The sequence below is a fragment of the Ixodes scapularis genome, unplaced genomic scaffold (assembly GCF_016920785.2).
Source record: "Ixodes scapularis isolate PalLabHiFi unplaced genomic scaffold, ASM1692078v2 PGA_scaffold13__105_contigs__length_92229423, whole genome shotgun sequence".
In the NCBI taxonomy this organism is placed as follows: domain Eukaryota; kingdom Metazoa; phylum Arthropoda; class Arachnida; order Ixodida; family Ixodidae; genus Ixodes; species Ixodes scapularis.
The window spans coordinates 4,241,510-4,268,507 of NW_024609839.1; the positions used below are offsets into that span (position 1 = coordinate 4,241,510).

General features: G+C 44.7%; 1 pseudogene; it reads right to left on the minus strand.

Annotated features, from left to right (window-relative positions):
* LOC115328856 lies at window positions 1-26,145 on the minus strand (annotated as a pseudogene).
* Between the last annotated feature and the right edge of the window lie 853 nt (window positions 26,146-26,998).

Consider the following 26,998-nt stretch of genomic DNA (forward strand, 5'->3'; position numbering starts at 1 on the left):
TCATGAGGTTTCTTGCTCAAAAGTATATTTGGCCATGCTTGTGGTGCGCTGCGCTATTTTTCTCTCGGTGGTAGAGAGGTGGTAGCTCTGTGCTACGTTCGCTTGGAACAGCCCCAATGCCTGAAACGTGACGCCTTCCTCGTATTTTGTTAGGTGGTCGTGTTCGAACTCTTGCACGTTTAAGTACCCCCATGTTAGTTTCTTGTCGGGCGTTTCAAATAATGCTGCAACGTATCCCTCCATCAAGATGTCGGCTACCCATGGCACCACCTGTAAAGATGCAACATATTGAAGACACAGACATATGGTGTCACCCAAGTTTCGATTAAATCGTCAGCGAAGTAAGGCAAAATATTGATTGTCGCTGATTTTCCTCAAAATCAATGCAACACGTTAATATACAGATCTAAACAAGTAATACGAATTACGAGTCGCAATAATTTTTGTTTTGTTAATTTATTGTATATTTTAAGTTTGTTCCAAGAGGATAAAGTCGGGGTCACACTGCACGTACAAAATACATTCTGCAAACACGAGTCATCGCAATATCCCTGGTTCGAATGCCACGTCCTCAGGTTCCTCCCTGAACTTATAGCCATACGGCATTCAAAGCACGGTTCTCGCGGTGACTCGCGTTCGAATCTGTGTGCAGACAGTTTTTTTTGTACCATGTATAAGCAGTGTGATCCCGGCTTAGAAGACTTTAATGGCAACACTGTAAATGTGACGTTAGATGTTGTATTGCGGGCGCTTTGTTCGCGGCGGGTTACCAGAAGTTCGAGTGGCGTGATATGAATGATGGGGAAGGAATCGAGCCAGCAAAACAAATAAATATGCGCAAAATGCACTTTTCCACACAGACGGGGATTCCTACGTGCCTTTGCGCTGCCCCGGCCTAAACGACCCTTGCGCACCCCACAATGACTTACTTTCTACATGAAAACTGGACTCCGCAGGCGAGCCTCCGGTCATGCGGCAAATACGTCGAGCCTCGTTAAGACATGGTCGTACATATCACAAAATAAAGACTGTTCGCTGCCACATGATGACACGATTACCTGAAGGTACACCTGAATCATGTAGGGAGCATATTTGCTTCGTACATGTCCAGGCAGGTTTTGTGCGCCCAATGTGTCCCTCATAAGCCTCAGACAGTGCCTGCACACTGTCCTTTGAATGATGTGTTAAGTCAGACTCGCACTGATCATACATCAGACAAAAGAGAGTCTGCAGAGAGATTCCAACGCGAGTCGCCGCGAGATCCGTGCATTGAATTCCGAATGGCAACGATTTCAAGGAGGAAGCTTTGCACGTGGCATTCGAACCCCGGATGTCACAGTGACTCGTATTTGCAGATTGTCTTTTGTATCAGCAGTGGGACCCAGGCTTTACACATCCAAAGCAAGTCTTCGAGAACCCACGCATATATTCGTCTATTCTACCTAAACTCTTTTGGGTAGTTCAGATCAAAATACGCCAAGAATGCGAGGGCAAAAAAGTAACTGAAGAAAACACATTTTCTGCGAGATCACAAGAGCTACGAAAAAAAAGTAGCGTTCTCTGGAAAGTCAAACTCCAGAAATCTCAAAGGCGATTATGAAACCACCAGCTGTGCACCGCTATAAGCAGCCTCATAGCTAAACCTGGCGGTGGTCTTTCTGTCCTGGACAATCCGTTATAGTGCCGGGAAACATTACCGACGCGAAGAAAACCTACATATTATCCTGGTTACAAGCCTTCTTACTGCGGGTGTGCATTCAGTTGACTTTTTTTTATGAGGCTAGTGTTAGACTGGGGCCGTTTTCTTTTACGCTGAGAGCAACGTGATGGTTTATTTTAGGTAGCCAGAAAGGTTGAACTATCTCCATAAAAATTTACTTCGAGGGATTTTCCGGTCCAATGTTTATATTGTCATTGCTTATAGGAATATCATGGTCACAATATCCGAATTTTTCATACTTTGCCGCACAAGTAGTTCAATTTTATACAGCACCCAAATGCTCAGATTGCACCCGCGAAACGCACACCGTTTTTTGTTGGCGAATGCGGAAGCTCTGACGTAAAATCACGGCGAGAGAGCCACGGCAGCTCTTGACTGCTGTCTCAGTAAAATAACGTACTCCTAAGAAAGACAATATTTACGGTATGGAGGGAAGACCAATATTTTCTGACAACGATCTTTGTACGCATAATCCACCATGTTGATCAAAACCAGAAGTAAGTCTACGTCGGCGGCTTTGACATTACCATGCCTGATGTCAAGTCATGAGACGAGAAGCCATGCACACTTGCGAAATTTGGCGTCACGTTTCATATTGATGTTAATAATTTATTTAACAAATATGGGTTTTTAATTAAATAAATATCACATTTTACTATGCTTAGGCCCTCTCTACGTGACCAGCCCGAAAACTGAGTAACTTCCGGCTTTCACTGGACAATCCTTCTAAAGTTGTTTGTATGTAGAATAAACATTTCGGTTCTGATTGTCTCTGTCTTTGATAATAATTCCCCATAGAAAGAAAAGGTTTTGCCGCTCATTAACATAAAATAGGAGAATATTTGCGAAAAGTTGGTTCCACGTGGCGTCTCGATGTGCAAGCAATTATAATTCTTTTATTGCGCGTTCACAGATTTGTTCTGACCTTATCACCGTCACTCCCCACAAAGGAGGCTAAAAAAAAACCCGGTGTATTTATAGACACAGTGTGATATTTGACCAACCTTTAAGCGAAATATCAACAAAAAATACCGACTCGTACGCACCACTTGTGCTTCGTTGACCTACCACTTGGCTTCGATAGTGGCTCCGGGGGGTATTTTTATATCTTGTTTAATCAGTTGTCGCGTAGTACGTGTTTCCACCCTGGTGGATCCAGAGCTTGTCTTGAGTGTTGTCGAAAATTCTGTCGAGAACTGATAAATTAGTGGCACGTTTATACTGAACTTGGCTTTAACGGTGAGATCAGCCCCCTTGGTGACGGACCACGTATTCTCGTCTTCGTGTTCTACTTGCTCCGATATGTACGCCTTACCCTCCTCGCCAGACTGGTTGTTGTGAAATATCTGCACGTATACAGCAGACAGCTTTAGAGACTGTACTTTGGCGGCGAGGTAGACCACTGGGCCGACTTTGATCTTGACTGGTGTGTACCTGCATCGAAAAACTGTATCGTTAAGCTGCGCTCACGCCGCCTATAAAACTATATCTCGAGACACAGTCTAAGGCCTCTTTTTTGAATGGCGGTACTGTGACACGGGCCCTAAACAAACTGTTGTCAGACATGTTTTGCATATGTGCAAAGCAGACATTCTTCGAGTATGCTTGAAAAGATCCCGCAGATAATTCTTTCACCATGTTTGCAGCGACCACAGCGCCCTCTGTAGCTTTAGCTTTAATCGAGCAGATTAAAGCTAGAGCTATGCAGATTAAAGCTGTAGCTTTAATCTGCATCGCGATAACACTTCAAGGCATGGCTACTGCTGCCCCTCGCCGTTGATAAGATTAATCTCCGTAGTACCGCCGACGCTATTAAAGCTAGCATAAGCGATAGTTTTTATCAGTTACTGTAATACCGTTCGTCAGATGATACTTTATTTCACAGATGGAAACCTTAATTAGTAGTAAATAATTACATTCATAATTACCGCGTGGGTGAAATGAATTGAACGCACTTTAAACTGACCGCATAAACCGGTTTCTTATCTTATCGCGCTTGAATTTACTACAGAGGTGCTCGAAGCTGGTGTATTCAACAAATGAAAGTATAAATACATAAAACCTCCGCAGTGAAACAAACACAAAAGAAAAACTTGTTTTGTCTACGGAAAAATTATGGCTGAGCCTTTTTATCTCAAAATCATCAGAAAATCGTTGTGGGATATTCTGACGTATACTATTAATGAAAACATTTTGAAATGTAAACAAAATAGAATTTGCTTACCTATTCTTCACGTAATTTAGCCTAAATAAACGGAAGAGTAACATATAATAGTTTTACTGTATATGCAAAGTATAAGGAAAACATAGGTTTTGATTTTTCTTGATTCACTCAGGTGACCCAATCTTCTCACAATTTCGGTGAAAGCTTCCACCAACTTCAGGCACCTTCTGCACTAAATGCCAGCGAAATAAGTTAGGAAACCGAATTTGGTGGTCCGTTTAAAGAGCGTGCACGTTATTATTGCAACACTTTTTAAGCTTGTTGTAAAGTAGAGTTTGAGAAAAACGTAAACTGATTGTGGTGCGGGAAACATAGTCCGCAATTATCGCTCCAAAACAAGCGAACTACGTTTTCTCCCCGCAAGCTTGTTGCTAAGGGGTGATGCGTCGGCGCGTCGGCTCGTCTGCCTCCCGGGGCGTCTGCAGGCGTGCGTTTGCGGGACACGTGTTCCTTCTTCTCGTGGATCCCGACTCCGGAGCCAGCTTTGCGAGCCCTCCATGTCAACGAATCAAACCTTTCCTTGTCATCTGTGGAATGCGACTGCGTGTTGCAATAGCAGCGCGACGGTGCGGTGCGACGAACGACGACTGCCGAGCACAAAGTCCGGAGAGATCCCTCCGCGGGTCGGCGGTCGGCCGCGTTGGTGACGCACAGTGACGCCGGAATCCTTCGCTTATCGGCTGACGCGTAAAGAGATGACCCTCCCGTTTTCCGGGGTCATCTCAGAAAGGGGGGCGTGCCGGGGACTTTGATAGCAATTTTAATAGGGAAATCCGCCGCGCATGACCGTAATTTTATGATTTTTAGGATCCTTAGGGCCTGTAGACTGAGTAACCGCCGTAAATAGACCATCGGAGAACGCTCCGGAGGGCCTCTTTAACGTTTATCCATCCACCCGGCTGCGACGTGATGTCAGAAGGGGGTTGTGGTACGTGGTACAACGGGTACAACCAACGTTACTAGATTAGCTAAGTTACGGACCTGCTCATAGATGCTGCAAGCCACGAGCAGTGCCACCCCCCCCCCCCCCCCCTCACTCACCCCGACTCGCCTGCCGTCGCTTGACGCGCCGGACGGCTGCTTTGGTAACTGCAGTGCATTCTATGCGATACGTACGTTTCGAAGCACGGCGTCTAGATGGTGTTTCAGCTCTGCTCTATGGAACGCACAGTTGTGAGACGAAACTTTAGATGGCGCTTCGAACGACGGCATGCGGATTGAAGTGAGTGAGGGGGGGGTACCCCCTTCCGGGGGAGTTTCACAACTGAGATAATCTAGTAACGTTGGGTACAACCAAGCGACCGCAGCTCTACTGCGACATGACGTCACAAATGTGCTGCGCCAGTGCTCCTTAACTAAAAGGTAACGCGCTTGCCGCCAGCTGAAGAGCAGCTGGTCGCATCTTTAAAGTAGGGTTTTGTGGGGTACGCGGTTTCACTTTAAAGGAGCGGTGCAACGATATTCGCTTAGAATGTTTTTTGCTTTGCACAAACTTATTGGCACTAGTGCGACTCGAGGATACTCGCAGGCTACGCCACTGGCCCAGAAAGTCCTCTGTTGCGGTGTAGTTTCAAGTACAAAAGCGATCACTTTCATTTAATCTCTCTTTTTTTCAAAATTTGATGACGTAACGCGGGGATCGCAATGCACCCCAATGACGATATTTAAATGCGGCCCATAGATTGGACCCGAGCATTGCGTGGGCACTCGATTTGGGCCCGTGATAATTTCTAGCTCGAGGAGCATTCGGTAGTGACCCGTGTCCAATCGCTGCAGCGACGACAATAGCCGGGCCATGACAATGTCTGGAACTCAGCGCGTGTCCTGTGCTTTGCCAACCCCAGCGCGTGACTATGATCAACACTGGTGGCATATAATCGGCTCCAGATCACGCGGCCGCTTGTTCTGGCTGCGAATTGAGGAGGTGAACGCTGCTCGTTTTTCTTTAATTTTTTTTCTTGGACTTCTATTGCGCGGGGTTATAAACGAACGCGTGTATCATAGGTCATTAACGTCAGGGATCCGTTCTAAGCCTCATTTGCGCAAAGTACAAACAATTTTTGCATCGCCCCTTTGAGGTAATATTTCGGCTGTTATCACATTCATGCTACTAAAGTGACACCAGTCATTTATTCTGCTTTCGTTTTCGACCAGAGTTATTCTTTGAGCCGCGGTCACGCAGCTGATACTTCATACAAAAGACAGCGTGCATACAGATTCCAACGCTCGTCACCGCGAATCCGTGCCTCGAATGCCGCATGGCAATGAGTTCAAGGGTAAAACTTGGAAGGCGGCATTCGAGCCAAGGTTATAGCGATGACTCGTGTTTGCAAACTGTCTTTGAAGGATGTATGAGCAGTGTGACCCCGGCTTTAGTCTGTGAATTATACCGTGTTGATTCGCACATGTTGCAAGGACCGTCCAAATGATCCGAGAGCTTCCTTGGATAATCTATGCAATACACTCTACAAACAAAATCGGTTTTTCAAAGGACCTTCGACGCCTCAAGACCTCTTTCAAGTCGTCAAGAAAGTTCCGCCTCAAATACTCTCGCACTCTGACGTGCTAGAATGTCAACTGGGCGACGAAGAACTCTTTCGCAACAAGAGAGGAGCTTAAGAACCCGTTATAGATTTTTCACGAATAACTCTTTTAGGGCGTCTTTTAAATAACTTCTTAGGGCACTAAATATGAACCAGCCAAAGAACGCCGAACTGTTATTTTACGATTAGATCTTTGTAGAGTACAGAGGTACATTTTAAGATAGGATTTAATTCAAACTATACAATAATTAATAAGCGCAACGTATATTTATTGAATGGTCTCGGATATTGTAAGATTCAGTTGTTAAAAAATTTAGCATTTTCTATAAAGAAGCGTAAGACACCAAAAATTTACCGGTTTGCTGAAGAAATGACGAAGAAACGAAGCGAACCTTAAGAATTTTTGGCAGTTGTGGCTTCTCTCGGGGTTTCCACGTTGTGTTACTTGCGTTGCTTTTCTAACATCAACGATGTCACCAGCGGTGAGCGTTTTTCACTGTTATGCACCTTAGTTAATTGACAACATGTCTACTGACAAACGCAAATGATAAAAGCAGTTTTTTTTTGTTGAATTCACTTACTGCTTTTCGGCGCTACTAGCAAGGATAAGCAGATGACACGGTACAAACAAATTCGCGCACAGGAATATTTGAAACACATTTTTAGTAGTCACAAATAGCGATCTGTAGTTTGGCGTTGAAACTTGTTAACATCACTGATTTCAATTTAAATCAACCTTAGTTTGTTCTGTAATTTATTTTTTTCGGAATTAATAGTAGCATAACGTACTTGACGAGGTTTTCAATGGGACCTCGGGTTTTGTTATCTCCAGTGACATCAAAAGTTGCCAGCCTTTCATTGTAAGAGCAACTTCGCAGGAGGATTTGGTAAATAACATCTTCGAGGTCAAATAGGGTGCGGCTGCCTAAAAGAAGAAAGTATGTATATGTATATATTAAACCGCTAGACTTATACCTCCCAAGGATTGCAAAAATGCTGAATACCCGGGAACTTTTATATTGGGGAAAAAAAGTATGATAGGGAGATCTGGGTTCAAATTTGATAGGAGCCGCCATTTCGCCTAACTCATGGTCGCACTGCTTACACATCACAACAATGTGCGCCTCAAAACAGAGCATCGCGCCTTTTGTTTTTGTTAACGCGATAGCGTTTAGGAGCGCGGGACGCAGAGAATTCGGCGTCGGTGTCGACGTCGGCGTCAGTGGAACGGGAAAATTCTGATTGCTCGATAAACAATTACTTTGCCTTAAAGAAAAAAAACCTCGAAGCATATTAGTCGGATCGGGATTGAACCCACGACCTTTCCTATACAAACCAGACTCGATACCCACTATGCCACGCAGACACTTTTTTTATTGTCTTTATTACATGGAAAGTTAGGTTACAAATTAAGGCTACAAGATTAAAAGGTGAAAAGATGATTATGTACAGAGTGTTAGATATGGGGTGAAAAGTTGAGCGGAATGTCTGCCTAAACGGCAGTCCTATAGCGCTCTTTCACAAACAAACGCCACAGTCCTAAGCAGACTGTAACCTGAAAAGTCAGGAAGTCTTAAACACGCATCGAACAGTACAAACCATTCAGGTATTGGTGGTTGAGCTTCGTAAACACTTCATACTTTCGAAATATCTGATACAAAAATAGATTTTCTGGTGCGTAATATGTCAGCGTTCCTATCAATTTTCGGGCATTTCCAGATGCTGTGGAGGCCTATCGGCATAAATAAATTAAAGGAAATGTTTGCCTCACTAGGTATGTGTAAAAAACGAATACTATGGTCTTTATAAAGTCTGTATCTTTTTTAAGAGGTTGTTGGAAGACATTCGAGACGAAAACGGTATTTGTACAGTAGATGAAGCAGTGCTCTAATGTTTCCGGTGGGTGACACAATCGACAATCAATTGACCATGGTACAAAATACCCCACTCTTGGATCCACGATGTTATAGAAGCGTTGATGTCTTTAACTGAAAGAAAAACGTTTTTAAGCGCTCTGAAATATACACATTCGCTTTGCTCGTTTTAATACATGTTGTCGTTTACAGTCACTAAACCGTGTCCATTGATAGTGGAATACGAAAGAAAATTTTAATCAGAAATTGTGATAGCCGTTTTCTTGATACTTCAAATAGGTATTCTAATGAAAAGCGGAATTTTAAAAACATAAAGGTATTCACTACCTCTTTCCAAAAGCCTCAGCGTTGTCCTGGAGCAGAATTCGTTGTCGAACTAACCAAGGAGGGCAAGTGATGTGTCAGCTTTTGTTTTAACGATCCTAAGCAGGAAAGGATCGGATAAATTTTTAAAAAAAAGTCGCAAAACGATTTGGCGAACTAATAAATGTGCCAGACCTAAGCCACCAGCTTGCAACGAAATGAATAAGTAATCGCGTTTCATCCGTTCCCAAGTTGAGCTCCAAATATAGGTCCCAAATGTTCTATGGAAAGCTTGTACCTTTGGACGGTAACGGTGTCATACCTTTTGAGACACACAGTAGTTTAGATAGTTTTAAAAAATGTTGCACACCACTGCATTTGCGAAGATTGAAATATATAGTGCCCTCCATACTAATGATTTTTTGCTTAATCTCAGTTACAACGGAATTTAAATATAGATTATCGAATCTTGTTTGATCTCTAGACGTTTCGGCTAAGCGGCCGTATTGGGATGTCGGTCGCAGTTTCGAGGGACGGAATATAAGTATGAAAATTTAAAGTATAGAAAACTATTAGTTCTCGTCCTTTCTGCTATCTTCATGTGCGCGTTTGCTGCGCGTCGTGGCGGCGTTTAATTAAAGCGAGCTTATTTTTGCGTCGGTAGCAGCAAGTTTGCCGGAAGCGGGCCTCGGGAGGGCGTCCCTGGAAGTACCGTGGCAAGCCGCGGGCCGGCGGGAGACCCCTGATCTAGAGCAACGCCGAAATACATGAAGGGACAGCGCTTCCATGATAACTCAGCAAACTGTCCTGGCACGGTTGCGCAAGCGCCTATGAAGAAGCCATTAGATTTTCCTGTGTTCATTCTCCCTCCAGTTGGGTCGCAGTTCTCCTTTTATTTGAAGGCCTTTTTCTACCCTCTTCTCATTCGAACAGAAAAGCGGCACCTCATCAGCACACGTTAGTAACTTCACCTCTGCGAAGCAAAGGGTATAACCTCGGATATTATCATTCGTAATAATGCGAAGCAGGGAGGTTCAAGTTCGAAGACAAGAATTAGTAGTGATAGAGGTTGGTTTTGGTTTTGGGTTTTTTTGGCGCAGCAGCATCGGGGCCATAGTGCGCCAGAAACATTGTGTAAAGGAGGCCTACATTCTTTTCGGACTGACTAAAGCCTCAAAGCGGACCTTACTAGGAACTTGACTTATAATTTCCGCAGAATATTAGTTTCTTCCGAAAAATTGAAAAGTTGTGAGACTGGGACAAGAGGCTCGTCACCCAGAAAAAGAGCCAAGTGAAATGGTACATGTTCCCGATAGAATATAGAAACACAGGTTCGACGGTTCTCTTCAAAGTGTGGACAAACTATCAAAATGTGAAGTGTACTTAATGGTTCAGAACAAAAGTCACAGGTCGGTTCACTCTCCCTACGCAAGAGGTAGCTATGGGTAAGGTGAGTATGTCCTATTCTCAATCGGCATAAAACTATCTCATAAAAACGCTCTCGGTGTCTGGCACTGCGCCACTCGCTCAGGATGAGCTTAATCATATAGAGTTTGTTTTGCAGCTGGGAATCCCATTCCCTCTGCCAGGCATATTTTATTTACCTTTTTAGTGGTACTCGGTAATCAGTAGCAGGGATGCTGTAATGGTCAACTGTCCTATCTACACACGCAGAAGCTCCACGGTCAGCTAGCTCGTTGCCTTCAATGCCAATATGGCCAGGTACCCAGCAGAATTCTATCTGTATTTTCTTTGCCAGTGCTTGTGTTAGTGTATTACAAAGCTGCACAAGCAGAGGGTGCTTCCAAGATGTTGGAGAGTTGAGTGCTTTCAGTGAGCTCAGAAAGTTGGAGAAAATGACAGACTTTCTATATCGATGTCTGACAATCTGGTCAACTGCAGTTATCAGACCATAAAGCTCGGCAGTAAAAATTGAGGCATTTCCGTTTAACCTTTTTACAGATCTGTAGCCTTCGCCGATAGCAGCACAGCCAACGTAGTCTGTGGTTTTTGATCCATCAGTAAAGAAGTGCTTGTAGCCATTGTACGAGGTACACAGCTCTAGGAATTCTTGTCTGAGGACACTAGGGCCAACTGTATCTTTTTTGTGCTTGGTCAAAGAAAGATTACAACAAGTATTGGCAACTTTCCAGGGTGCATTTCTTTGTTGAATTTCAAGGACAGGAGAGGGAGCATCAAAATTGTATTATTCTGCAGCAATTCTTACACGTAGTGCAAAGGGAGGGGTTACAGATGGTTTGTGCTGAAATAAGCGCTCATGGTTTATGTTCTTAATTATTTCATAAGCAGGATTTTGCGGAAAAGAACGGAGTCTTAGAAATTACTGAACAGCGAGAAAAAGTCTACGTCTCTCCAGCGAGCACTCATGCGATTCAGCGTACAGGCTAAGTACCGGCGACGTACGGAATGCCCCCGTTGCTAAACGGATCCCCTGGTGGTGAATGGGATCAAGCATCTTGTGGGTGGATGGTTTCGCAGATCCGTAAACAAGGCTTCCATAATCCAGGGTAGAGCGCACTACAGCCCTGTAAATTCGTAAAAGACATACCCTGTCCGCGCCCCAGGTGCGATGTGAAAGAACTTTTAAAATGTTTAGTTTCTGCTGGCATTTCAGTTTCAGTGCCTTGATATGGGGGCCGAAAGTAAGCTTGCTGTCAAACGTCACACCGAGGAACCTGTGTTCCGGTCGGACGGGAAGGGGTGTGCCATTTATGTGAAGCGATGGTTCGGGAAACATTCCCTTTCTCCGGGAGAAGCAAACCGCCTCGGTCTTCTCAGCAGAAAACTTGAAACCATTCTCATCAGCCCATTTACTCATTTTATTAATGGTTACTTGGATTTGGCGCTCACAGATAGCTAAATTACATGACGAAAAGCAGACCTGGACGTCATCAACATAAAGCGAGTAGGAGACCGAAGGTGGTATTGCTCGGGACAGAGAGTCGATTTTAATAAAAAAGAGGCTAACGCTCAGAACACGTCCTTGTGGGACTCCATTCTCCTGGATGAAACATGACGAAAGAGTTGTTCCCAATCGCATCTGAAAGGTGCGATCCCGCAAAAAGTCTGCGATGCAATTAAACATATTCCCGCCAATATTCATCTTGATAAGGTCTTAAAGGATACCGTACCGCCAAGTGGTATCGTAAGCCTTTTAAAGGTAAAAAAATACTGAAAGGCAAAACTGCTTGTTTATAAAGGCCTCTCGGATGGCCGTTTTCAATCGTACGAGGTGGTCGGCAGTGGACCTGGCGGCACGAAAGTCACACTGTAAATTGCTTAAAAGCGAGTTCCGTTCAAGAATGAAGATAAGCCTATTGTTAACCAGCCGCTCGAATGTCTTTCCCAGGCAGCTAGTCAGGGCTATAGGCCTGTAGCTGAGGCTTTACTTCTGTCTTTTCCCGGTTTGAAGATAGGGATGACAATAGCTTTTTTCCACACGCTCGGCAGCTTCCCCTCTGCCCACACTCTATTGAAAAACTGGAGGAGAATGACGAGGAATGCTTCAGGCAGATGGGAAATCATAGTGTAATGAATGTCGTCAACCCCGGGAGATGTTGCTTTTGCTGTGGCAATGACTCGACGCAGCTCAGTAAGAGTAAAAGGCCGGTCATATTCTTCGGCACAGCTATCAGATCGGCGCATTGGGACCTTCTCAGCTTTGGTTTTAAAGCGCAAAACCTTTTCCGTATAATTCTTAGAGCTGGAGACCTGCGCAAAATGTCTACCCAGTGCATCAGCCTGTTCCTGCAAAGGTGAAAACGCCTCTCCATCGTCGGCTGATAGCAGAGGGATTGAAAAGTGGGCGTAATCACCATCCATTCGCCTTACCCTGTCCCATACAATTTTGGCTGGAGCAAAACTATTAATGGAGGAAGTATACGAGTGAAAGGAACGGCGTTTCGCTTGTCTCCTGACGCGTCGGGCTTCTGTTCGCAGGTGCTTGAATGCGAGAAGGTTGGTGGGGGTGGGATACCGCCGAAACTTAGCCCAAGCGCAATTCTGGCGATTTCTAGACTTTCGGCACTCCCTATCCCACCAAGGCTTTGGGCGCTTGGGTAGCTTACCCGAGGTTTGTGGAATAGCAGCAAGAGCTGCATCAACAATGGCAGCTGTGATGATTTCATTTTCTTCTTCAATAGAGTGTGCTACAGGCAGGACAGAAGACGTTACACATTCCTGGAAAAGTTCCCAGTTTGCTATAGAAAATTCCATCGAGGAGGGCAACAGGGGAGAATAGGTGGGGGCTCTGTGGCGATGAGACGGATAAAGAAGTGGTCACTGCCACGTGGATTGTTTAGGACAGTCCAGGTAAAATTTGTGAACATGGATGAAGAAACAATGGATAGGTCAATGCAGGAAAAGGAGTGGTGAGTCGAGCTGAAATATGTGGCCTCACCAGTATTTAGGAGACTGGCAGCTCTTCGGGAGAGAAACCTTTCTATAACAGATCCTCGGCTGTCGACCCGTTGACTTCCCCAGAGCGGATTGTGGGCATTAAAATCTCCTAGGAGAACATAGGGTTCTGGAAGCTGGTCTGCATGGCGTTCAAGATCGGTCAGCCTCAGGGAAGATGAAGGGGGTACGTAGAGGGAGCATGTGCTAATAAGGCGATCTAACATCAACCGTACAGCGACAGCCTCCAGAGAAGTGTTCAAAAAAATTTCAACAGCTGGTACCGTTCCGCCCACAACAATGGCAACTCCTACGGAACTGCCAGACGTTGTTATGCGATCTTTGCGAAAGACTTGTAATGATCGCAGGAAATTACTATTCGACGGTCCCAAATATGTCTCCTGGAGACATACTGCAGAGGGTGTGTACTCCTGAAGCAAGGAGTAAACATCATCCAGGTTGTGAAAAAGTCCTCTGCAATTCCACTGTAAAAAGCCTCCTGCCATAAAAATGTGTTCAGCTAAAAGGGGCATTAGGAATGTGGACCAAATTTTAAAATCGCTAAAAATGAATATTAAAATTAATATTAAAAAGCAAGGTTATTCTGATCTCAAAATATGTATCACAATGCAATACATATAAGAAAGTAGACAATGTGAAATTCGAGAGCTCCAGAATTAAAATATATGGAGTATATACATGAAGAAAAATGCATGGAGTGAAATTAAACGCCTTGGGTAGAGGGTTCATTTCGGAGGCTTAAGAGGCGTTTTTGCTTTGTTCTTGGGTTTTGGGTTTTGGGGTCTGTCAATCCGTGTCTTCGAAGTCAGACAGGTTTGTGGATGGATCAGCAGCCTCAGCTGCTACTTCCATCTCCCAAGTTTTGCAGGCAGGCTTGCCTGCAGGCTTCGGGTGATCGGGTGCTCGAGAGGGCGGTTGCCGCTCTCGGCCCGATCCACAGGGAGGAGTGGAGGAGGAGCTGGGAAAATTGTCCTGCTCCATCGGTTCCACTCCATTAGAGCCAGGGGCGGTGCGAGAGTCGCGCCGCTCCCCAGAAGAAGAGCCCCTCCCAAGCGAGTTGGAGCGAGGGCTTCGCTCCTTCTCTCTCAGGGAGGGTCCAGGAGGGACAGTGGGCATGGCTGCCGCCGTCCCACTCTGTGAGAGGGCAGCTTGCGTGCTCCCTCGAGGCTTCTGAGGGTGCAGCTCCCTGCGTTCAGGAGTTGGGGGCTTGAGGGCCACTGCCAGCATCTCTGGCGAGACCTGGGTGGCCCTCGACTCCGAGCGTGGTGCAGGGCCCCTGCGTACCACCTCGGCATAGCCTCCATTTGAGAGGATCGACAACCTTTTCTTAGCCTCTGGGTATGTGATATTTTCCTTGGCTTTTAGTGAAAGAATTTCTTTTTCTTGTTTCCACAGAGGACAGGTGCGGGAGTAGGCTGGATGTGGTCCACTGCAGTTACTGCAGCGGGCCACTGCGTCGCAGATGTCAGCGACGTGGTCCTGCCCTCCGCACTTCGCACAAGTCTCTTTTCCTCTGCAGCTCCGTGAACTGTGGCCAAATCGTTGGCAGCGGAAACATCGTTGCAGGTTGGGGATGTAGGCACGAATGCGGCAGTTCAGGTATCCTGCTTTGATTGTTGCGGGAAGAGCATGTTTCTCGAAGGTCAGGATGACGTGTCTTGATGGGGTTTCTCTGCCATCTTTTCGGAACATTATGCGTTTTACAGCGACAACACCGGCGCCTTTAAGTCCTTCAAGGAGTTCTTCTTCTCTTGTTTCCAGAAGGTTGTCCTCGGAAAGAACTTTACGGATGGTGTTGAGTGTGCGGTGAGGACTCACCGACACTTTCACATCTACAATGTTTGTGAGCTTATATAATGCTTCGCTGTGAAGTTTTGTATCCACCTCAACAAGGAGGTCTCCAGAGTGCAGTTTCTTGGCCTTATACGGGAACCCGATAAGGTGTTCCAGAACCTTCGACACAATAAAAGGGGATATCTTTGCAACCGGTTTTTGTTCATCTAAAGAATGAACAACAGAGAGCTTGGTAAAGTTTTCCACAGGAGGGTCTTTTTCGATGGTTTTGTGCTCAAGGCAGCGCCTTTTCCAGGGCTGTCGTGAGCTGGGTTTAGGAGGAGGGTCAGTCATAAGAGGCGGAAAGTGTTCAGAACCTGTGGTGTGCCGCCCACCACGGAGCCCAACAAGGGAATAGTTAACGGACCATAACAAAAAGGGCTTTGCTGGAGCCGTTACACTATTAGCACTGCCCAGGTACTATAACCAAGTGTGGTTTTGGACAAGGGGTCTGTCGCCACCCAAGATTAGCCCTTGCCGCCAAAGGAGTTGAAAAAGGAAAGAAGAGAAATGAGGAGAGTGAAAAGTATGAGAAGATAAGGGCGAAAGAAGGGAGGGGATAGTAGAAGTGGCGACTGTCTGAATCATCCTGGTCAGACCAAGCCAGAACTCCCGTCTACGGGAAGCGGGGCCGAAGTGGTGTATTGCATCGCCCGGGGGACCACGAAGGGTCCGAACCTACCCCGGACTCGGCTCAACCACCAGGATGCCCTTTTCCCCGGACACGGGAAAGCCACGCGCAGCCAGACGTGGGCAGGCGAACCCGCACGGCTCGGGGTCTGTGGAGACGCCACTCTCCAAACACCTGCTTTCACAGGTGCCCCCTGCGGGGTTGTAGTGATAGCGAACAACCTTGCCTTACTAAGGATTTTATAAAAATAGATACAGAAAGGAAGTTGTTTAAAATTAGCATTGTGCTGCTGTTTTTTAGAAGAGATGAATGCGTTCGAATAGCATGGCTCCTATGTTTGGACGAAAAAGTATGATGAATAAGAAAGAATGGTTTTCACATTCAAAGGCTTTGGACAAGTCAAGTTAAACTATCGCCACTTGACCTTGCTCATCGGATACAGTCTATCATAGATCTTGCTATGTGTAAGTTTGAATGTTTATCTCTTGTGTACCGCAAGCGTGGTGTTCTCCGATTAGATGATGTGTTACGAGGTGTAAGCGTTCCTTTAAAACTTATGCGAATATCTTATAGTCCACATTACAGAGTGATATAGATCGATAAGCTTCAACCTTTTTGAAGCTATTGTGTCTTCTGTTTTAAGAATTAATACAGTGTGGCCACTATAAAAAATTGTCGGTAGTGTCTCTTGTTGCGGCTTTTAGGACCTCAAGTAGTAATAGACTCAACAGATCAAAAAATATTTTGTAGAATTCAGCGCTTAGGACATTAGGTTCAGGTATCTTGTTTGAAGGAAGAAGTTCTCTGACATTTTAAATTTCTTGAAAGGTCAGAAGGCCCTCGACTATTTCTTTTTTGTCATTTGATAACAATGGCAAGAGGTTTGCAAGCTGTTCTATAACTGTATTTTTTGTTTATTTTTATATTGGTATGTCTTTCCCCAAAATGTCAGTGTAATAATCAACAAAGGCTGCTGAAATGTTTGACGTATCTATTCGGATAATATCATTTTGTTCAATTTCAAATATTCCTTCATTTAAAGCATACCTTCGCACATCTTTCAGGGATCTCCGCCCGGGTGTCTCTCAGTGTAGAAATGTTTGATAGCGCGATCAAATCACTGCGCCTCGATGTTTCTCGGCATCGTATCGCTCGAGTTGTGTTTTAGCCATGTTTATTTATTCTGTGAATGCACCGGGATTGTTACTTTCAAGTTCGTAAAGCGTTTATAACGTATTCAAAAGAGTCTTCAGTTGTCACCTTTTTTCGAACATGATAGTGCCCGGGCGTTCGATTTCCAATCTGTAATCTCTTTTTGAACATGTCCCATATTCAAAATACGTGTAGTCAAGGCACATGTTGCACGTGTAAAAACATTTCGGGGATACGATCGGCAAATATTTCGTCAGCGTGAATGGCTGTGCTCAGTTTCCATAGGCTTCATTTAGGGCGTAATAAATGCCTTCTCTTTTCGCCAATGGTACCTGACACAAGACCGTAGCCTGAAAAAAATACCGGTTGAACCGTGTAGTCTGAAATAGCCTTGTAAAGTTTCCCAGAAACGTATATTCGATCCAGTCATGCGTGAGAAGAGCGATCGAAATGTGTTTAACGCACTCTGCTCCCTTTCTGTTCTCCAATGTCCGCTACGTTCGTTGCGGTAATGAAAGACTGCAGTAAAGCTACAGTAGAGTCCACTTTGGTCGTAAATTTGAACGGCCTTTCATATTTATCACACAGTTGGAAATTAGAAGTTTAAGTCATTTTCTATCAGTTCGAATACATGGTTCTATGAGTAAAAGGAAGTCATTCTGTGCATTCACATCATTGGGAGCGTACACACACACACTTTATGGAACATTCGTCATTGCCATAAGTAAGATCGCATACAATGAAGCGCCCGTCCCGATCGGTGGTAAGAGCATTAGCAGTGGGACCCGCTCTCCTTTTCAGTAACAAAAACCAACCCGCCGACATGCCCGTTCCATGAGTGACACATGCATCAAAATCAATTATAAAAGATTTCAACGCGACTTTAGTTTCTTCCTCGCCGGACAATTTTGTTTCTTATGCAGCCAATACATGTACTTGTTGCAGGGATATAAGCTGAAGAAGCTGGCACTTCTATCGCTTTGCTCTCACGTTTAAGGTAGCTATACGGAGCTGAGAGGCGCAGGATATGCGATCGTTTATGTTCGAGCGCTATCGCTCAGTGGCTTGTCTTCGACAAATTGAGTGCCAGAAGATGGCTTCAAATACGGCTTGTGCAATGTTCCAGCCTGTCTTCCGTCGGACAGTTTTGATCTAGTCAAGAGGCCATCACTCAGTGTCGCATTCGTAGGTGCCTCAATTCCAAGAATGGAGCCATGTGCATCGTCCATTCCTTGCGTTGAGTGACCTTGCTCCTCCATCTCGGTGGTTGCTGTGTTTTGTTGATTTCCTGTGAACGTTTGTCCGTGTTCTGTCATATGAGAAGTTGTCAGTGCTATTTCTTGGATGGTAAGAGTGCCAGCGCGTTGATCTGCACTCACATCAGGAGAGGGAAGGAAGAGAGGGTTCGGTCGGGGGTGTCTGAAACGATGGACCTAGTGGCTCAGTCATCATGGGGATGTCCCCTCTCGATGCAAGAACCTCGCTTGCATCCATCAGGTGTTTTGTGGTTGAGTTCTCTCCTGCTCCGATTCTAAGCCTGTAGGCGTAGGTGAGGACGCAGTCAGCAAGATCGTGTACGTGCCTATGGCACTTCGCGCACCTCGGAGTCCTACAGTGGCGGCAGATGTGGCCCACGCGGTTGCATCGCCGGCACGAGGGAGGTCGGCCAGGGATCAGTACCGAGATCTGACACTCATGAATAGTCAGTAGGTGAAGAATCTTGCTCACGCTTATGTTGGCTCGGAGTGTCAGTTCTACCTTTCTGTTGAGGGTATCCATATCCTCCATTCTTTCGCATTTCCACTTCTCTTGTGCGATAGAGCGCACGGTACCGAAGGGTTCCTCTGCTTCAACAACTTCCCGGTTTTCGATGTGCGGAAGTAGCTACAGAAGTGTGAGTTTTACCTTTAGCTCTTCGCGGGCCGAGATTGCTTTTTGCGAGAGAAGTCGAACATACGACCATTCAAACATCCGGCATTTAGTACTCTCTTATGGCGTTAATGTCCTTTCGGTTCATTAAGCCACTGAGGGCAATCGAAAAACCTGAGCTCGGTAGGGTCGAGCAGCGAGATCTCCATGGAAGAATACTGAATAAAGAAACGAGGTTACCAGTAGGGGAACGTCGCATCAGCGCTCGGTAGTCATCCATCAGGGAGACGGTAGTAGCAGCAGCAGTGTATGTAATATTTAGGCCAGAGGCCGATTTGTTTTCTTGGGTGGAAAACATAAGAAATGCAGTCATTCGAAACTGCGTCTTCTTCGCTCTCCGGGACACGCAGAAACACTTGAACGGCTTGAGAACGAGCGGGATTTATATTTGGCCATCGGGTTCCACTCTTAAAGGCGAAGCTAAAGAGACTTCCTGTAATTTGTGTATGATGCATGAGCACTGTAACTGCCACGTAAACAAAAAGGAGAACATTTGAGATTGCCGTGTTCATAGTCAATAACTATACAGGGATTTAAGACACAACACTGTCTCCTCTCGCTTCTTGAGCTGCCGCGATTGAGAACCCCTCAACCACATATCGTGGAGTCGCTACTAGGCTCCTCCCATACAATTTGAGCACCATGCCTAACACCAAAACTTTCCCCGGGGACGGATCAAGAAATGTAGAGGCTCTGAAATGGTAAGCACCTGCCCCCTCCCAGTTATTCTAAAAAGAAATATATGCGTAAATGGCGTCGAAAATTAGTGTGGTCCAGCAATATCGCGACAGAGTGTCGGTGTTCGACGCTGTTTTCATGTAGATGGACGTTTTCTTTTCCACTATTTTAATCAGAAAGGTAGAGCGTGGTGAAGAAAGTCTGGCAGTTCAGAATAAAAAAAGGGAGCGCACATCAAACCCCGGAGTTCGAACAGATATACAAGTGCAGCTCAAATGCTTCATCGCTAACAGCCTTTAGCGCGTAAAGCGTTCCTCACTTTCGTCCTTTCGTGAACAAAAATGTTTCCGCTTAACTTTGAAAAAAAGATTGGCCTTTACACGATATGCACTCGTCCCGAAACTTGCAGCAGTAATAACAGCTCCATACGTGGCGATCCAAATCTCATTATATGAGGTCTCGTATATTAGGTACGTTAGAATAAATGGGCCCCGTTCCCTCGCTGTCGGAGGTGAGGCCCTTAACTCCAACCAATTGATTCAGCACAATATTTCTCCATAGCCCAGGGACACCGCGACACCGTGCCTGGAAGCGAAAATTCGTCCACTCACCTGGTACTCGATTCAGTCAATTCCGCCTAAAAGAAAAGGCCTGCTCGTGACGTCATCATGAGTGGATCCCCAACCCACCTGAAGCGTGCAACACGCTGAAGCTTTACGAGAGTCGACGCAAAGTGGCAGACGCGTCCATCTTGGCGTCGCCGCGTTCTAGCGTTGCGCTCGTTGTGAGACGCAGTGAGACGCGCTGACGGTGACGCTAAGCAAGCTAAGCGTGGGGCCACTTTTGATTACGTCTGCGGAGGAAGATGCAGGCCTTGTCTTCTAGGTGATATTGACTGGGCGAAACAGAAACAAATGGCATAACAGTAACAAACAATATAATATGTGAGAAGTGCCTGAAGGAGCGTACTTACTTTGCTGAACGGTATACTGCAGAGAAGAAAAAATGCTCAAATTAATAATCGATTGCGTGGCTTGGACATCGCGTGCATTTCGAGCAAACACAGAGAAATGTGTTTGCTTCTCACTAGAGCACCTCAAGACAGGCGAGTTGAGTGACATTGTCACATCTGTGTGAAACACACGGATGTGACAATATTTCTTAACTTACCAAATTTGTAAAAATAAATGCTACTTCTTCCTTCTTTAAATATTTCTGCGAACACACAAGGTCATCGCTCTAATATGTTCTAATGAACGAAAAGGTATTTTTTTTTAATTTTTTAATAGAGTACGAGTTAAGTGGCAACAAGGATTTTATGCAGTAAGATGCCTTAACTAGTGACTCTAGTATATCCATAATTATCTTAGTAATTGGCATATAAATTTCACGCAATTTCACACTCACCAGAAAGAGGAGAAGGAGGAGAGAAAACTGAAAACTTTGAGACATGTTACCTCCCCAATGAGCCGAGGAATTAACACGTGCCCCCTTCCTTTTGCGTAAATGCTTTTCAGTCACTATCTTTTATACAAAAACAGCACTAAAAAAAATGCGGTTGCGCTCAAAAAAAAAAAAAAATTGACGTCAATAAAGTTTTATTTTCAGGAGAAGGTTCGAGCTTTGTTTTCGAAAGGACGAGGTTCAACAGGGGGCATTCACCGGATGCCACATTTGAGTGCCTGGGCGTGCCTTATTCATCCGCTGACGTTTACAAACCAACCAGAGCGCCCCCAGCGGTACGGCACTAACGCCGTGCATGCGCGATGGGGTGTGAGCAAAAACGCCACGACCCTCATCAACAAATAATTCAAATCTGATGTCGTCGGCGTCGGCGTCAGTCTTCGTGCACGTTTTCGCGTTGGAAGTGCTGATTCTACGTCTTCCCAGCACTGTCTTACCACTCTAGTAGCCAGAACTAAATTAACCAGGCTCATTACACCGCAAAAATTTTGTCTAAATAACGTGACGTGCGTCGATTCATTCAGCGTGAACGCCGCAGAATGTACGTTAAAGCAATATTTACAAACTAAGATTCTGCTCGCAATTTTCAGCCGCGACGTCACTCGGGCTGCGAAAGTGTGTACGGTAACTGCGATGCTCGACGTCGATACTAAAGAACGCAAGCAGAATCGATTTCAGTGAATCAGGCATAACAAGTCGTTGGTTGAAACTGGTAAAATTGATCAACATCTCACCGTATCTTCTGTTTAGGCCGAGCCTACTTATCCGAAACAACCTTCAAGCTTAAAAGTAATTTGAGGCATGACTTCTTATCGCGACGTTTGCACTACTGTCGCCTGTGGTTTGAACGAGCAGGCGACAGTTTGAACGAGTTTGAAAGAGAATACGACAGTTTGAACAATACCACGGTCGTTTAACCGTGAAGTCGCACTGAACGTGGTCTGCGAGTGGTCCGGTCAACTTAACGTGTTTTTTTTTTTTTGTTTTTTTTTTTCTCGGGTTCATGTTAGAACAAAACAAATAGATCTAACGACCACAAATAACCGTGGATTCATCCCAAAGTGCTTCGCGTTCGAGCAATCGTGTTCCGACGGTGTCTGGTTTCCCTTTTCACAGCACCTATCCACGCTTTCGGGATAGCCGAGCATACAGAAAACGCGTGGAAAATAGTCTTCAAACCTTTACCGACTTTTTTGGTACAGCCCCAGTCGCAAGGTTTTGACGAGAATGCAAATTTTAGTATGGTTGCTTCCAATACCACACAGGAATGTTCATCCCGCATGGTAGCTTCCGTCGACAGCCCCAGAGCGGAAGTGCGCCCGACACGCTACGCCGCGGTGTAACTTAGCAGAGTTGAGTTGGTGCGTACTCAGAGAGAGCTCACACTTAAAGGCCGACGTACGTAATTGTTTTCTGCAGGGCAGAAAACCGGTTTCCAGTTTCCTTCTCTCCCTCACCTCTTCATATAGCAGCGGGCCTACAGGTGTTAATATGATTGTGTCCATATTTGTCCCGTTTGTAGGGAGTACATACACTTATCTTGACGAGTGTTATAATGATGTTCAGGTTTAATTCAGGATGATAGGTAACTTTGTGCGAGAAGTTTTCTGTCGTGGTAAACGTAGATCGAAAGTTTATATGTTCATACTTCTTGAAAGCTCGAACTTTTATGTTGCTCGAAAAGGGGAGATGTATTAGCGTTATAGTCGAAATTGTTTCTCAGACGAAGAGCTTTCTTTTTTGCAGTGGGTGTAGCCATGATAAACTTGCTTTCGCTATCTGATCCCAGGCAAAAAGGCAATAATATACCTCGGTGTATACGAGATAATCGTAAACTTGATACTTTAGTCCCGGTAATAAAGGTTCTACAGAGTAAGGCATGCCTACGGATATAGAAATTTCTGTTTGTATTGTGCTCACACGGTGCGTCTAGTTTATCTGTTTTGCAGCGGCAGCTGTCACTAGAGTAACTGCGTAGGCGCCACCTGCGGAGCAGAGTATCAAATGAAATCAAATCATTTCTTCGCATCTGCAAGGAGAGTTGCCGGAGCTACGGACAAAAAGCCAATCTTTGCTGGCTTGACGAGGTCCGGGCCACGAGTGCTTGGCTGATGGTGAAAGAAATGCCCGAAAAAATATCTGAGTTACAGACATGCAGGAAATACGTTAGCTAAATGGTTAACATAACTTAATACATATTATACATAAAGTAGATATAGTGATTTACAATCGAAACAATCAATTTCACGATTATTCATGGAGTATTTATTGAGTAATGTGGGTAGGTTATAATAAAGTGACTGTAAGCCATAATTGTTGAATAATGCGACACCCTCCATTTCCTCCCAACAGCCGCTGCGGATGGTGTTTACATTTCTGGTGAAATTGAATTTATGACTAAAAAAGAATCGGTTCTGGTGATTAAAAACAAAATGACCTACTCGGGAGGTATTCATAAAATTGAGATATATTGACAATTTTGCATTTTTGAAATAATGATTCAGTGTGGAGTAAACACTGAACGTTGCCAAGAAAGCGTAACACTCTATTTTGAAGCAATAGTATTTTATTTAGATTTGATTTTGTCGTCGTACTCTAAATAAGATCACAATACGTTATTTGAGATTTAAATAACGCGTGCTATATCTGTAATTTTATATTTTCGGGAATAATGAAACGACACCGGGCATTATTACCGACGATATTGCATAATTTGCAGGTAATAGGGTTTGTATGTTCATCCCAAGACAAATTATCTGAAAATGTAACACCCAATGTTTTATGACTTTTCACTAGTTCAACTGGCTTAGAATTAAAATGGAGAGTTTTGTTCAGAGCTGCATGTTTATTGGTTGACCTAAATAATATTGCTTGGGTTTTTGTTTCATTAATATTTAGCCCTTTTGACTTTGACCACACAGCGAATCTGAAAAGCATTTATATAAATATTAAAGAGTAAGGGCCCCAATATGGCCACCTTGTGGGACACCATATCTGATCGGCTTCAAATATTATAAATGTCCATCAGTGCACACACACTGCATACCACCTTCTAGATATGAACTCAAAAGTGAAAACGAGGAACCACGAATTCCGTAGTGACATAAGTTGTCAACAAGTATTTTGTGATTAATACAATCGAAAGCTTTGCTAAAATCTATAAATATTCCTAATGTCAAAAGGTTGTTTTCAATATTATGTAAAATAATTTCCTTTTGTAAGAGGAGTGCAGACTCCGTCGACTTTCCCTCTCTAAAACCGAACTGAGTCTCAGAAAGTACTGAGTGCTTTACAAAAAAAAAAAAAAAAAAAAAAAAAAAAAACTATATCAACGACACAAAATAATCTTTTCGAGCACTTTGGAAAGAATAGGCAGGACCGATATAGGTCTATAATTAGATTTATAATTATTTTTACCACCATTATACAGTACTGACGCTTTTGCACGTTTCGTTTTCCTAGGGAGATCTCCGCATGACAAGCATAGATTGAAGATGTGTACAAGATATGGCGTAATAATATCAAGAATATATTTAATCGGTTTATATTAGAGGCCATCAATATCACACGTTTTACTATTGTTTAAGCCCATAAATGCTTTAAACACAATCACAATGGTGCTCCCAGGGCGGCCATGTTGGATCCAAGGCCGCACTGCGGGTAGCGACCGTCGCTTCTTCAGGAGATTCGGAGGCGCGGATGGCGTGGCTGTGAGGCGGCGTGCTGGGGGCGTGCGGAGCAGAGAGGCTATAGTGCGGCGACACGCCGCGCTTCCGCCGTCATCTCGTCATTTGTCTCCCGTTTTTTTTCTCTCAACCATCGGTAGAACCATAGCCTCTTCTATACTGACAGAGCCTGGCAGATCGTCACGTGACGCGGCCGCCGAAAGTGAAACGGTAGAGCGGCAGACAAGAGTCATGTAACGGGCGCCCCGCTGCGGCGAGACGCAGAAACACACTGGTCCCGAGCGATGGAATATCCGCTCGTGCTCCTCGCGTTCCTTGCGTTGCCGCTTCTTTTCTCCTCGGGTTTGAAAACCATGTTTCGGGTCCTCGCCGCTGCAAAGGCTGTGCGCTGAATACCGGACTCCCGAGGAATGCTCTGTGCTACCAGATCCTCGCGGTCTAAATCTGCGACCGGGCACCCAGTAGCTTCGTCATCGAACTGCCCGACTTTTTGAGTATAGAGGAGGCTATGGTTAGATTTAGTTCGGCGCTCGTGACCGCTTCTTCGGCAATACGGAGTTGGCGGTGCAAAGAAAAGGAACGCGATACTCGGTCTCTGCAAGCAGAGCCTATACTGTTTCTGTAGTCGTTACGTGCCCATCCCCTCCGGTTTCGCGAGGACGTGAGCGTAAACGAAAAGCTCCCTGGTAAATTTGGCGGAAAAGCCTCTGCACCAATTCCGTTTCCCCACTAAATTTAGCGGACAAATTGACGTCATGTGTCCTATGCAAAAATTCAGCTTACCCGCTGTATTCAACGGAAAAATTGACGTCACGTGACCTATGTACCAGTTCGGTTTCCCCGCAAAATTCGGCGGAAAAATTGAAGTCACGTAACTTGACACCACGGGACCTCCAGACAAATTCAGGTTCCCCTCTTAATTTAGCGGAAAAATTGACGTAACTTGAGATATGCACCAGGTACGTTTCCCTGCTAAATTTAGCTGCAGTATTTAGCGACGATATGATGATCGTCATCGTCATATCGTCGATTGAGCAGCGCAGCTGCCGCTCTCTAAACTCCATCACGCCTCCCATCGTCCTCTAATTGTTTAAACCTCATTCCGACAAGCTTGTGCTTAATTAAACCATAAACTGCAGACCCTTTCAAATTTGAGTGCGATTCTTGTTGGAATAAAACACTTTACTGAATAAAAACGGAATTCTTTTTTTTTCAAATTTACAGATAACCCATTTTCTGAGAGCCAGGATAAGATTGGAAATAACTATTTATTCACAGGAATTTCTAACTAAGATTGCATGCACTTGTGTCGTATACATAAAATACCAATGTTCAGTACGTATAGAATAATAGCCAGGTAAAAACAATTATAAATAAAAAAATAATTTAAATTAGATTGATTTGATATATATCGAAAAAACTGGATCCAAATACTAAATCCCTCATGATATACCTTTAATAAAGTTTTTCAGACAGACAGACAGATTATTTTATTTAATTTATTATAGCTAGAAAATAGCGGCTCTTTATTACTATGTATATTTTTAAACATGTCAGATTGATCCATCAATCCGACCACTGATAGCATTGCAGAAGAAAGAAATATTGCAAATTTAAACAACGGTTTAATTACCTACCTTCTATGGCGATAGACCGTTCCATTAGGGTCATAGCAGAGAGGGTAATAGAGAGAAAAAAATGCCCCCCCTTCTCACCCGAATGTGGTCTGCTCCGCCGAGTGGGCTGTACTTAGCATCCGGCTGGCGCACAAACTCTGTTTAAAATCGCGTCATTTTGAAAATTTCAAGCGCAGATGCGCAGATTTTGGTATGGCAGTTATCGTGTAATACTATGCTAGATAAAAAGACTAACAGGGTCCTATTGCGCTGTTACCTGCGTGCAAATAAAAAAACGAAATAGGGAAAACTGCGTCAGATTGGCCGGTCTCTTCGGCGAAAAGTAAATCCGGTTGCTGTACATTTTTTACTATGCAAAGTTTGCGCTGGTGTAGGCCTTTAGCGACCATGAGTGGTAGTCTGAAATAATAAATAAAAACGTGCTCTCCTGCCGCAATGCACGCAATAGTTGAGGGTAGTAATGCCGGCTGACTTAACTGCTATTTAAGTAACGGAAAAAAAAAGATATGCTAGTTGATCATTTACCGAAATAGAACAAAAAGAGAGCTACAGGTTGATTTTAGAGTAGCCATAACTATTCTAAAAACGCGAACCACTTCACAACGGCAGCTACGAGCGAGAGTTCGATGTTCCGTACAGCCCGCCGGTACAGCCTAAAGATGGAAAATGGCAACCTCCCGGTTTGTCGTCTGCTAACGGAGTCGGGCGCGTGCTGTCTCTCTCGTTTTGCCCCGCCGAACCCGCTGAATTTCCCGGATGTATGGAGAGGGCGCTGCTGTCGAACAAAATGGTGCCGCCCAGAAAGAGCTCTGGAGCAAAAACAACTTGATTTTTTTGTTAGTTTTTGTTCTCGCTTTGATTTCCTTGCGATCAGACCTTACTTTTTC